The sequence below is a fragment of the Monodelphis domestica genome, chromosome 7 (assembly GCF_027887165.1).
Source record: "Monodelphis domestica isolate mMonDom1 chromosome 7, mMonDom1.pri, whole genome shotgun sequence".
NCBI lineage: Eukaryota > Metazoa > Chordata > Mammalia > Didelphimorphia > Didelphidae > Monodelphis > Monodelphis domestica.
The window spans coordinates 188,578,526-188,591,717 of NC_077233.1; positions in this window are offsets into that span (position 1 = coordinate 188,578,526).

A 13,192-nucleotide genomic window follows, 5' to 3' on the forward strand; every position below is an offset into this window, starting at 1 on the left:
GACACTGTTTTCCCAGTTCTGGACTCCAGGGCTCATTGCCTCCCCCCCCCCCATGGTTACATAATTCTCTCCCCTCTTCTCAACCCCCTTCCAAAGTTAACAAGCAATTCCACTGGCTTATATATGTAATGTATTATCACTCAAAACCTATTTCTATATTATTTATTTCTATAATAGCATAATCTTTTAAAACCAAAACCCCAACATATACCCATATAAACAAGTGATAAATCATGTTTTCTTATGCATTTCTACTCCAACAGTTCTTTCTCTAGCTGTAGATAGCATTCTTTCTCATATGTCTTTCAGAATTGTCCTGAATCAGTGCATTGCTATTAGTAGCAAAGTCTATTACATTTGATAATCCCATAGTGTTTCAGTTACTGTGTACAATGTTCTCCTGGTTCTGCTTATTTCACTCAACATGTTCATGTAGGTCTTTCCAGTTCTTATAGAAATCAAGTGGTTCATCATTCTTTATAGCACAATAGTATTCCATCACCATCATATACCACAATTTGTTCAGCCATTTCTCAATTGCAGGAAAACCCGGGGCTTACTGTCTTTATGGAGTGCCTATCTAAGACATATATACTGATAATCCTATGGTTTATTCATCCAACTACAGATAATAGTCTGAATAATAGGCAGGCATCCACTTGTTATGCTCAGGATCAATAAATGGATTTCTTTTGAGAAATTATGATCTCATTTAAAATATTAATTTTTAGAGATGATACCATCTCTTCCCTAATGAAGTTTTCAGTCTAGTAATTTAAAAATTGTCCTAGTTCCTAGGGCATTGCTGACTTCAGGAAATTGTAATCATATTGCCTAGATTTGTAAAGGAAACTAGCATTTCCAGTGCCTCTTACACACTTCTATCATATTAAGCTATTGAAAGCAGTTCTAATGTCACTACCTTTCTCAAAGACTTTCTTAAAAATTAAAAATCAGAAGCAGAGTGAGAGCATATTTGCTCATCTCACCCAACATACCTCTTCAACCTAGAAAATACTCTATACTGAATTCTGATCAGGAAAGCCAAGAAAAAGTCACAGTGAGTCATTTTTCCAGCCCAGAACAACTTAAGAAAATAGAGAGGTCTATGGACTCCTTGCCAGGAGCACAGCATAGGGAAAGTAGAAGCAGCAGTAGAGAATAGTCAAGAACCATGGTACTATAGAGGACTAAAATTTGAATAGCAGGAAGCTTGGAAGCACCAGGGCAGAAAGAGATCCCAGGGGCCACTGAACCAGGTCTGGAAACAGGATTGAGTCCCAGCTGGCAGTTGTTACCCATTAACCAGTTCCAGGTCATAATTTCAGGGAAAAGGAGAGTAGTCACAAGGAAAAAGACAAGTTCTAAAAATCTTGGACTCTGAGCCCAAGAACAGAGGAGAAACTAACCTTTAGCTAACTCTTAAACTAATTGTTACCCACACACATAAACCTAGTGGAATAACCAGAGCAAGAAATCAGCACCAAAGGGCAGTTCACTCTGAACCTGCCAGAACTTCCCAACAGTCTAACAGTAACTGAATCCAGCAGCAATGTGTTGAAACAACTATACCTACTCCAACCTCCATCAGAAACTTGCAGAACTCATAAAAAGAGGATAGTGAACTGAACCTCTCCCAGAATCATGTCACCTTGAAGCACCAACCACTACTAAACTGTGAGAAGAGCAGAAAATCCTAAAGGACAGACACTCAGACCTGCAAGAGACCTTTACCAGTCCTCTAGGACAGATAGATAAATAGAATGCTAGGCCTGAAGTAAGGAAAATTCATCTTCCCGAGTTCTAATCTGGTCTCAGATACTTATTAGCTGTGTGACCCTGGGCAGGTCACTTAACCCTTTTTGTCTTCTTATCTGTAAAATGAGCTGCAGAAGGAAACGGCAAACAGAATCCTAAATGGTACCAGGAAGAGTTGGGCACAACTAGTGCCTTGCTTTTTTAGATTGCCTGCCATACATATACTTTCCTATATATCTCATATGTACTGAATTTTTTTATATCTCCATTAGAATCCTTGTCCTTCAAGCACAGAGACTATTTTTGTCTAGCACTTTGAATTCCCAGCACTTGGTGCAATAGCCTACACATAGAAAATTATATATGAATGTTTGTTTATTGACTAACCAACTATTATAGTTAACCTTCATATATCAACTACTAGTTTTTAGCAATATATTGAACTATAAGCCCCATGAGATCAGGACTGGATTATTTTTATGTCCTTCAAGCCTAGCAGAATGCTCTGTACCTACTGTATGCTTAATAAATATTTGCTGAATTGACTAACAAAGTGCTTAATAAATATCTATTGAACAAACCATTATTTTCAACAGTTATTTTACCCCCTTTTTGTGAAATCTGAAAGCAGTTGAAGCCCAAAGAGCTTAAATCCAAAGTCATAAGCTAGTAGATTTCAGAGACAGGACTAAAATGCAGGCCTATTACCTCATACTGTAAAGCTCCTTCCACTGTATTAAATTAAGGATTTTCAATTGTTTTTATCAAGGTATGATCCATCAGGAACTCTTAAGGTAGGCACACTGATACAGCTAATCATTTAGATCAATGGTTAGCAAATTATGAACTATACAAAAGCTGGTAGTGGGAACCAGATTGGGTCTTTGAGCTGTGAATTTTTAGACAAATGGAGATGAACCCATCTCAAAAACCTTTGGTAAGTGGGCCCTTTTCAACTGGAAAGGGCTTTAAGTACAGCCCTAGCAAAAGAAGAGATTTATTATAGGATAATGAATTCTTCAACCACAACTATTCGCAAAGATCATCTAAAGCCAGGATTTTCAATCTGAAATCCATGAACTTGGGTGAGAAAAAAAAATGTTTATTTTCATAAACCTTTGGTCTTCTTTGTAATCCTTTGTATTTCATGCTTTAAAAAATAGGGGACCATAGGCTTTACCAGACTGCCAAAGGTATCCATGACACACCCAAAAAAAGCTAATATCATACACACACACTAAATTATACAACAGGTACCAGGTACAATGGGAGGATTTAAGTATTCCCATACAGATTTTGAACGTATTGAAGAAGCATATAACCTAGATTTAAATAATAAATTGATTTTCAGTGTGGTAAGGGAAAAAGGTAGGCCACTTGAGTTTCACATTTAGCTAAAATAAAGTTGTAAAAATTAATACGTTCTTTCTGCTCAGTGTAAGAGGCTTCTTAGAAAATTATTCTATGAAAGTCACAAAATGTTTCAGTTGTTTCGAGGCATATACCCAAAGAAAACAAAAACATAAATTCCATACAAATTTATTAAAACTATATTAAAAAATGTGTGCCCATCTGCTGTAGAATGACAACAAATTATGGTATATGCATTTAGTGAAATAATTACAGTTTGAGAAACAATATGAACTATTCAGAAAAACATGAGAAAATCTATATGAACTGATACTGAGCAAAATAAGTAGAATTAGAACAATATACATGATTAATATAACAATTTTTTTAAAAAATACTAAAAGCTAGGCAAAATTCATATTAATTCCAATGACTATTAGTCCTAGAGACCAGATAAATATACTTTGGTCCATTCAGTAGAAAGGTAGACTACATACAGATGCAGAATATTTCATATATTATCAGATGGTCATCTTGTACTATCTTGCTTAACATTTTCTGTTACCAATGTTAACTTGGAAATAACACAGAATTATCAAATAGTCAGAAAAACCAAATCTTTAATCAGGATAGGGATAAGTTCAGTATTTGATTCTTTACTCAGTCTGGCGCCACAATTTTTACAGGGTATAAACCATGGACTCTGGGGATATTATCGCTAGATGATGATCCCAAGGAATAAAAGAATTTGGAGAACCTATATACCATTTGGGGGAAATTCAGGAGCAGGGAAAGATGATTGACATGGCTATAGCTACAAAGGAAATGGGAGTGTTCAAACTACACTGACAGGATACAATAAAGCTTAGGAAAGGAATCATAGCTAGAGGCTAGGGCATAAGAGAAGGGGCTGCTTCCAATGGATACTAAAGGATGGTTCCTGCCCAGGTGTGGATCTTCTTGGGAAAGGGTCTCTGATACAATAGGAGAGACTACCTAAAACAAAGAGGGTCCTTAGCATATGATTAGTCCCACCAAACTAGGGTTGTCATTAACCTGAGGGTCCCCCACTCAGTCTGAAACTATTAGCCTGGGATTCCCTTCAGGGTGGATTCCCATGGGAACAGGGAATGAATACAAACTTTGGGGTCTCAAACCTATAAGCTAGTCCTGAAACCTGGGGTTCACCAGATCCAAGTAGGCCACAAGTTTAGGGTTTCTAGATTCCATGTTGACACCAGTAAAGATTTTGGTAAGGCTTATTGAGAAATGGCAGGTGCAAAAAAAAAAATCAATAAAAGACAATATTATCATTAGATATAGTTCATTCTGTTTTCAGTTCTGAGGACAGTGATGTGCTTTCAAGTTATTGAAAAGATTGTGGGAGAGCAGGGGGAGCATGAGGGAGTCTAGATAATGCCTCAAAAGGCTACAACTAGGTTCATAAGATTACCAAAAGATGACAACAAGCCAAGGGGCAGTCTCTTGTCCTAAAATGTAGATCTTGAAAGGTCAACATAATCATATCCTTACTTACCTATGGCATGTGAAATATGTGAGTAATGTAAGGGGTAAATTTAAGGGTTTTTGACTGAATATATTATGCTAATGGTCACAAGGGATTTAATTCAATCCCAATAAAAATACTCAAGTCAGTTTGGGAATTTTATGGTGGTTTAATTAATATAGAGGGAAGGAATTAAGAAGAAGAGAGAGGGAAAAGGGTACAAGATTTCTCTGGCCTAGCCTGAGCCAGGGGGAGTTCAGAGACCTCAGCCACAAGGTTTCCTCCAAGATGAGGGGCCTCCTAGGAGGATAGCGTTTTAGGAAAGATAAAGGAAAATAAGGAATCAGCCTAAACTCAAACTCTGAGAGAGCTCAGAGAAGATGCCTCACCTGATCCATGCTATTGAGCTTCTCTTAGTCACCGCACCAAGGACACTCACCACCAAACCTGGACAAGATCTACAGGCATGCCAAGACGCCAAGACACCCAGCACACTGCCATGAGCCACACCACTAGTTGAACCCAGCATCTCTGAGAGAGAGACCCAGAGCTCAACGCCTCTACCGCCAAAGAGAGAGGCAAGAAGAAGTGACACGAATATATAGAATGTTTTTTTACATCACTTCCTGCGTCTCACATGTACCAATGGTAGCTTAAGCTTGATTTAGGACAGCCCAGGGTGTCTGTCAGTTGTTTCTTATTTGTCACTTGCTAGCACATGTCTATCATAGGCCATCCTCCCCAACACAATCCTTAAGTATGGGTGTATACATTCCTGATTGCTAGACTAAGCAGGGTGAAGTAAATCTAAAATTCACAATCTCCCCTGATGATGATTGGGAGACTAGTCTCCCCAGTTGACCACTAAACAATCATCTTGCACTTCTAAATTCTTCTAACTGCAGGTGCTTACAAAATTTCACCTTCTAAGAGAAAACTACAATAATTAGATAGAAGAGGGGAATAGAAGAGAGAAAGACAGCAAAACCAATGTTTGCTAGGCGCATTGACAAAAACAAATTAGTCTACAACAGTTCATTCTCTGGATTTAGGAGTTAGCAAGCTTCTTTCCTTGAAGATCTTTCTCGCACAAAAATTTTTAATCTTGGATTTTTATTAAAATACAATCCTCCCCCCCTGAAGTGGGTGTTAAGAAACACCCAGTTCAGCTGAGGATGCATGGTTGAGTTATGGGGGTGTATAAGTCATTTATCAAAAGAAGAGAAAAAACCCAAAACAAAGAAAAAATGGAAAGAAACTTTTGGGAGATAGAAAAATTCAAAATCAGAATCAAATATCAAAATCTTTAAATGTAAAATTTTGAGTAAACAAGAATAAATTCATAATAGGCCCTTGTATTAGGGTCCAATTATATTTCTAACAGGCCCTTGTATTAGAGTCCAATTAAAGTAATTTCTATCCCACAACTCTGTAGGACAGAATGCAGTAATATTTCACTTACCCATTTGCAGCCAAGACTACAGGCAGTTCCCATACCATAAGAGAGAAAAAGGAGTAGATTTTTTTGTGTGATAGGGAAATGTCATTCCCTGGTCTGATTTTTTTGTCATTCTCAGGGATAGAGGGAGCCAGAATGATAGCCAAACCCATGTAAGTAAGACCCATGCGATCAGATTCCACAGCAGGAAAAAAGAAGGCACAACACTAGTGTGTGTCCTCTTGCAGTCCATATTTATGGATCTGTAATTATAAACCATAATACGAAAAACACACGCCTTACTTCCCCCACATAGTGCAATGGCAACCATACTCCCCTAGATACACAACATAATGGCCCCTATAACCACCCTTTGCGCAAAAGTCTCTCTCCACATTACTAGAAAACAATGTTTCCCTGAAAATAAGACACTGTCATATTAATTTGACCCAAAAAAACAGGGGGTCTCTTGTAAAACACCCAGTGGCAGTGGTGGGCTTTTCACAGTAGAGACCCATCGCTGATGTCACAGGCCAGATCACTGCTATCCAGTGCCTGTATACAGTACTGGAGGCGGTGCTGGGACTGTGGCACTGTATACGTCTGTCTGGGATAGCAGAGGTTGCAGTGCTAGCTGTGATGAGCCTGTCATACCTTGTACATATTGCTGCTCACCATACTGATGTCTTCCATTGTGCAGCCACATAATCCTTTACACAGTGCCTCATTCTCATTCAGTTACTCTCAGAACAAGGCACCAAGCAAAGGATTATGTCACCGGAAGTAGTACTATATGTGAGAAACCCCTTGCTTTGCAGTGCCCCCACATACTGTGCTCCAATCACTGACCACCAATGAAAGAGGTGCCCCTTCCAGAAGTGTGGTGGGGGCTGGATAAATGGCCTCAGGGGGCCGCATGTGGCCTGTGGGCCGTAGTTTGGGGATCCTTGTTCTAGAATCTCCAGATAGAACAAACCCTAAATTCTCAACCCTTGGCAAGCACCTCTGTAGTTTTGTCTTAGAAATCTTATGTCCACCTTTATAGAGCTCACATAGTAGAAATTTACTGTCTCTCAGACAAACTTTTGCACTCAGGAAAGCTAACAAAATGTCATCCATGAAATGCACTAGCTTGCTCTCCCTAAATTTGATTGTTTTGAGGTCTTTATTTAGGATTTTGAAGAAGACAGAAGGACTTTCCAAATAACCCTGGGGCAGAGGATTCCATTTGAACTGAGCCCCTTCCCAGGAAAAAGCAAAAATATTTTGTGATTCTTCATGTATTGGAATTTGTATGATTGAAAATCTGTTACCCTAAAAAAGAACTACATATCCCAAGAGCCCACTGACTTCCTGTCATTACTTCCTGTAGCCAGAGGATAAAGGGTATGGGCTTTGGCCTTGATGGTGATGAGAGGGAATGGCTAAAAATGGCTAACCAGCCATGTGCACGTAGTCTTTATTTTGTATCTTCTTTATTCCTTGATTTCTAATGATCATTAATAAATCTTTTAAAATATAATATTATTATTATTGAGATTTAATTTTAACTTTTACAAATTGTTAGAGAGAAAGTCCGATTCGGCATGGAAAAGAGCAGATAGCCTGAACCCTCAGGATTTGGGGAGGGGGTCAGTTGTTAGCTCATAGGGATTTCCCAGTTCCCACTTTCCTTACCCAACAACCCCATTCCCCCTGTCTTGTGTGTCCCTTAGAATAAATGAGTTATTCCTCTTAGTTAAAGTCTTCCTGCCTCATAACATCAAGTAAGGGAAGTGAAGTTTAGGGGGAAAACTATAACTTTATCCTCAAGGAGGGGAAAGCCAGCTTCAGTCTTTAACCTCTATACTCAACCCAGTCTCTAAGAGAACATATTCTGTCCTTCTAAAAGACAACTTGTACTGTTTCCCTAGGAGAAGAGAGGGGAGGACCAATCTCTCCCCTCTCTCCATTTCTTTTACTGTTTCATACCTCTCTCACTCTAGCCCCCAAAGCAAACATAGGTGACCCCATTCTGGTCATCTATTACAGAATAGAGAAAAATGCTGAACATAAGTAAAATATCTAGCATGACAGGATAGAGGAGAAAATTGTTGCTGGGCTTGGTACAATTGGTGAGTTCTTATTATTTAGTCATTTACAGCCCTTAAATCTTGCATAAATTGATAGACTGGTGTGCTATTTTTGTCTAATTTGGTTTTTTCATAGGAAGGATTGGTGTATTATATTCTGAGAAGGTTGGTACTATTATCCCTTATTGTATTAAAAATTTGATGATCAGTCTTATTCTGTCCACAGCCTCTTTACTGAGTTTGTATTGTGGTATGCATGGAGCAGGTCCCCCTTTGGTTCTCACTCTGACTGGTGTTGCTGATTTTAATAACCCCACATCAGTAAAAGAACTAGCCCATAGACCTTCAGGGATGTCATACAGTATTGGATAGACAGGCCCTGTGTCTCCCTCTGCTCTAATAAATCTAAGAAAAGCATTGGAAAGGCTTTCAAAGATTCCTCTGGAAGATGGAGTGATATCTCCAGAGGGTGTGCACTAAATTGTTGATCTCAGTTTACACAACAAATCTCCACCTATTAGGTTCATGAGACACAGAGGCATGAGAAGAAATACATGATCCACAGACAGAGGACCCAAAGATACCATTTTAGGCTGTAATTTTGCTACTCTCTGGGGTCTACCTGTAGTTCCAACCACTTCCATTGACCGTATCACCCTTCAGTCTTCAGGAGGAGTTTGTAACACTGACTTACTCGCACCAGCATCCACAAGAAGATCATAGACTTAGTCCCCCACTTTCAGTGATATGTGTGGCTCAGTGCTATTCGGTGGTGAGAATGTCTATATCACTGGGGCTAATACAGCTGGATCTGGAAAGTCTATGTCTACACTGTAAGTATCCAAGCCTATCTCCTAATTTGCTTTTACTTCTTTGAACTGCCAGGAGTTTATCTTGCTTTTGCTTTCCCAGGACTTATTATTTTTCCCACAGTTTTCTTCAGCTAATCTTGGATCATTGTTCACACTTGCTACTATTGCTTTGGATTTATTGCTTTCTTGCTCACTAGTTATTATTTGTTCTTTGCTTACTCTACTGTTACTGTTTCTGCTGTTACTTTTCTTACTATTGGTGTTGCTATTAATTCTTCTGTACACTCTATTAATTTCAATGGTGTTATTTTGCATTTCCCTGTTTCTATTACTTTCCCCATTTTCCAATTCATTTTGCCTTGTGGTTTTATTCTCTTTGCATTTATGGGTATACCTTCATAAAGCCATTGTACTTTTTTGCTCTGGTTTCTGACAACTAGCTCCTGTCACCTGAAAATGCTTAGACCTAGTACCATTCTTGATAAATTCTCACATGCTATAGAGATCTGGGGCTTGCTGTGACCCTTGGCAACAATTATGGTTGCAGCAGTTTGACTGCTCCTGCCTTTGATATTATGGATATTTGTTATTGTTATATCCATATATATTCCTCCACCAATTTCCATTTGAGAATCTATTGGTCCTGTTTGATTGATTGAAGATTTGACCCCTAAACCTACAATCATAGAGAAAATGTCCTGGCCTGTAGCAGAGGAAACAACGGGGTGGGTTGGATCTGTGTTGCCAGGGTGTGTATTAGTTTCTGGGTTTATAAGACCTCAGTGCTGCCACTGCCTTTACTTCTTTTATCTCAGTTTCTTTTTTGCTTCCTTTAATTGGTTTCTGAGATCTTCCACTAGATCATTTCTATCTTACACATATAATTTATTGGAACATTGAGTGAGCGAGAGAAAGAAGAGGAAGTGAGAGAGAGAGAGAGAGAAGGGGAATTGAGAAATACTGCAAAGGATACCACTCACTGGCAGTTGCCTTAAGGTCTTTAAGTAGCAATTGTCATACACTACCCACCTCCACTTTACTGAACATCCTTCAGCCACTCCCTATTCTTACAAACTATTTCCCTTGTTTTGGTTTCACTGGCCTTATTATATAACCTAGTCTCCAGGTATACCACTTTAATCACAGCACCAACAGAATCACTTCTTTACCATCAGCTTCTCAACTCCTTCCATTGGATTCTAATCCAACTACTCTTCTGTAACCACCCTTTTGAAATTTACCAATAACCTAGTAATCGTTAATCCAATTATTTTTTTTTTCAGTCCTCATCTTCCTAAACCCTTATGTAGTATTTTTTATATCCTTACTCACTGTCTTAAAAGTCAATACTAAATATCAGTTCCAAAGCAGAAAAGCTTTTAAGGGCTAGACAAAAGTGACTTGCTCAGGGTCATACAGAAAGGTCAGATTTGAACCAAGATGCTCTTATCTCCAGACCCAGCTCTCTACTTACTGAGGCATTTAGCTGCCACCTAATATAGTATTTTGATATACTTTCTATCTACTCCAATCTTTTAAACCTCTCTGCCCTTATCTATCTTGTCCTCTTTTCTCTTAGGTCTCAAAATATGAGGTGACTCTCCCTGCCAGAGCTAACTTCTCCCACCTGCTTTTGATTCTTTTCCACCTGATCAGGTGTGTGCTGAATCCCTTCTCTCTTAAACCTCTTAAATTGCTCCTTCTGTGCTGGCCCCTTCCCATTAACCTAAAAGCATGCCAAATCATCCCCTAGTCTTAAAAAAAAAAAGACATTCTTTTAATTCTACTTCCCAGCTCCTTTACTGCCAGACTTCTAAGAAAATTTACCAACACACCCTTCACCTCATTTCTCGGTTCCATGAATTCTGACTTCCAAGCCCATCATTCTACTAAAACTGCTTTATTTATGGTTCACTCATGGCTTCCTTTTCAACAAATCCAATAGCCTTTTAAAAATTCTCATTTTTCTTAATTTATTAAGATTAATAGTTTCATCTTTTTTTTAGAAAATTATATTTAATTAGATAATTTAGAATATTTTTCCATGGTTACAAGACTCATGTTCTTTCCCTCCCCTCCCTCAAGCCCCTCCCATAAGGTTTCTATCTTTTTTAACCTTTGTTTTATAGTCTTTCTTCTCCATGATAATGTATTGTCATGATTTTCCTATGAGAACTATGACTCTGGCCCTTCTGGCCCTTTCAATATATCTTTATTCTCCTCCTATCCTAGAAAGGTAGGTATCCTCCAATATTCTGCCCTTCACCCTAATGTTATCTCTCTATATATTCTGTCAGTTGACATTTCACCTTGCCTTGATTATCACCTCTATGAATATGACTTCCAAACATTTCCATCCCTGTTCCTCTTACCAATACACAAGTCCTATGTTTCCAGCTCCGTACTGATTAGCTCCAGTTAGATGCTCCAAATACACTACTCACTTATAGTATAGGCCAGTGATGTTGAACCTATGACACAGGTGCCAAAGATAGCATGCAGAGCACTCTCTGTGGGCACATAGCACCCTCCCCCCAAACTCCCAACCCCAAGAGTTCATTAATAGAAAGGCGAAGGGACTCTATCTAGTAAAGCTGCTCCCCTCCCCATCTGCCCAGCAGCCCAATAGGAGTGCTTCCTTCCTCTCCTGTGTGTGGTATGGGGGGACACACCTAGTACTCAGTGAGGGGGAGAGGCATAGCACTTGGTCTGGGGGTGGGGACAGGGCCATCTCTAAAAGCACTCCATCTCTAAAAGGTTCACCATCACTGTATTTATACCATATTTTCCTTTGGTTTCTGAAATGCTCTTTCACTTCTCTTTCTCTGAAGTCTCTTATTTCTCCCTTCTGAATGTGTATATTCACAGAGATTCTATCCTCAAAACTTTTCCATATTTTTCCCCACTCATTAAATATCATCCCTTCATAGATTTAACTATTACCTCTCTACAAATGACTCTTAAATATCTCTATATTCACCTATAATTTCTCAAGTTCTAGTTCTGTATTTCCATTTATGTGTTGCACATTTTCACCTGAATGAACAACAAATAAAATTATATCTAAACCCATGTTACACCCCCCATAGACACTCCCCCAAAATTACCTCCTGCTGACAAAAACTATTAATGAAATTACTCTTTTCCAATCACCCAGGCTCAAAACATGAGTCATCTTTGGCTCCCTCCTTCTTTACCTTCTATATTCAGTTAGTTGAAGAGTCTTTTCAGTTTTAATTCTGAAATGATTCTCTCCAACATCTATTTCCTTTTCATATCCCACTCCACAATTTTGGTTCTGGCCCTTATTACTTCCTAAACATTGGTAATAACCTTTTAATCAGGCTCTATACTTCTGGCATTTTCCATTCCAATTTTTAGTACACACATTTAAAGAATAGATTTCAATATATTCTCCAAGCCATTGTTAGAATAATCTTCCTAAAACACAGCTCTGATCATGTCACTTCTCTACTTTCAACAAAAGATCGGACAAACTTTCTCCAACTGTCCTTTTGTAAATTGTGGAAATATACAGATCTGTGGTTCCCAATCCTTTTTGTTCCATGAACTTCTTTCATCAATAACAATAAAAAAATGTGTTTTGCCCCCTAGGATACTTTAATATCCTACTCCTACTTTAGATTTATTCATTAAATGTTTAAAATAAATGCAATGATAACTTTTGTCCCCAAAATAAAATTTATTTTATGTAATTATAACTATAAAATATGAAATTTTATTCTATTTATAGTATAAAAATTATAATAATGAAATTATAAAACTATGAGATGATTATTCTTATACAGAGGATTCTGTCAGAATTAAAAGTACTACAGCAAGGGGATAGCTAGGTGGCTTAGTGGATTGAGAGTCAGGCCTATAGACAGGAGGTCCTAGGTTCAAATCAAGCCTCAGACACTTCCCAATTGTGTGACCCTGAGCAAGTAAGTTAACCCCCATTGCCTAGTCCTTACCACTCTTCTGCCTTGGAACCAATACATAGTATTGACTCCAAGATGGAAGGTAAGGGTTAAAAAAAAAAAGTACCACAGCAAGACTTCATTTGCTTAGTTATCTCCAAGACTTCATAAACTTAATTCAGTGTCAGACTTTTATTTGAACAAAAGTTTATAATATTTTATTTAGCACCAGACAATATGATCTTAAATATGTTTCTATTTTGAATTTATTTTTATTTAAAACAAGAATAAAGGTAAAATGTGCATTCACACAAATATGTGGTAGGAAATGG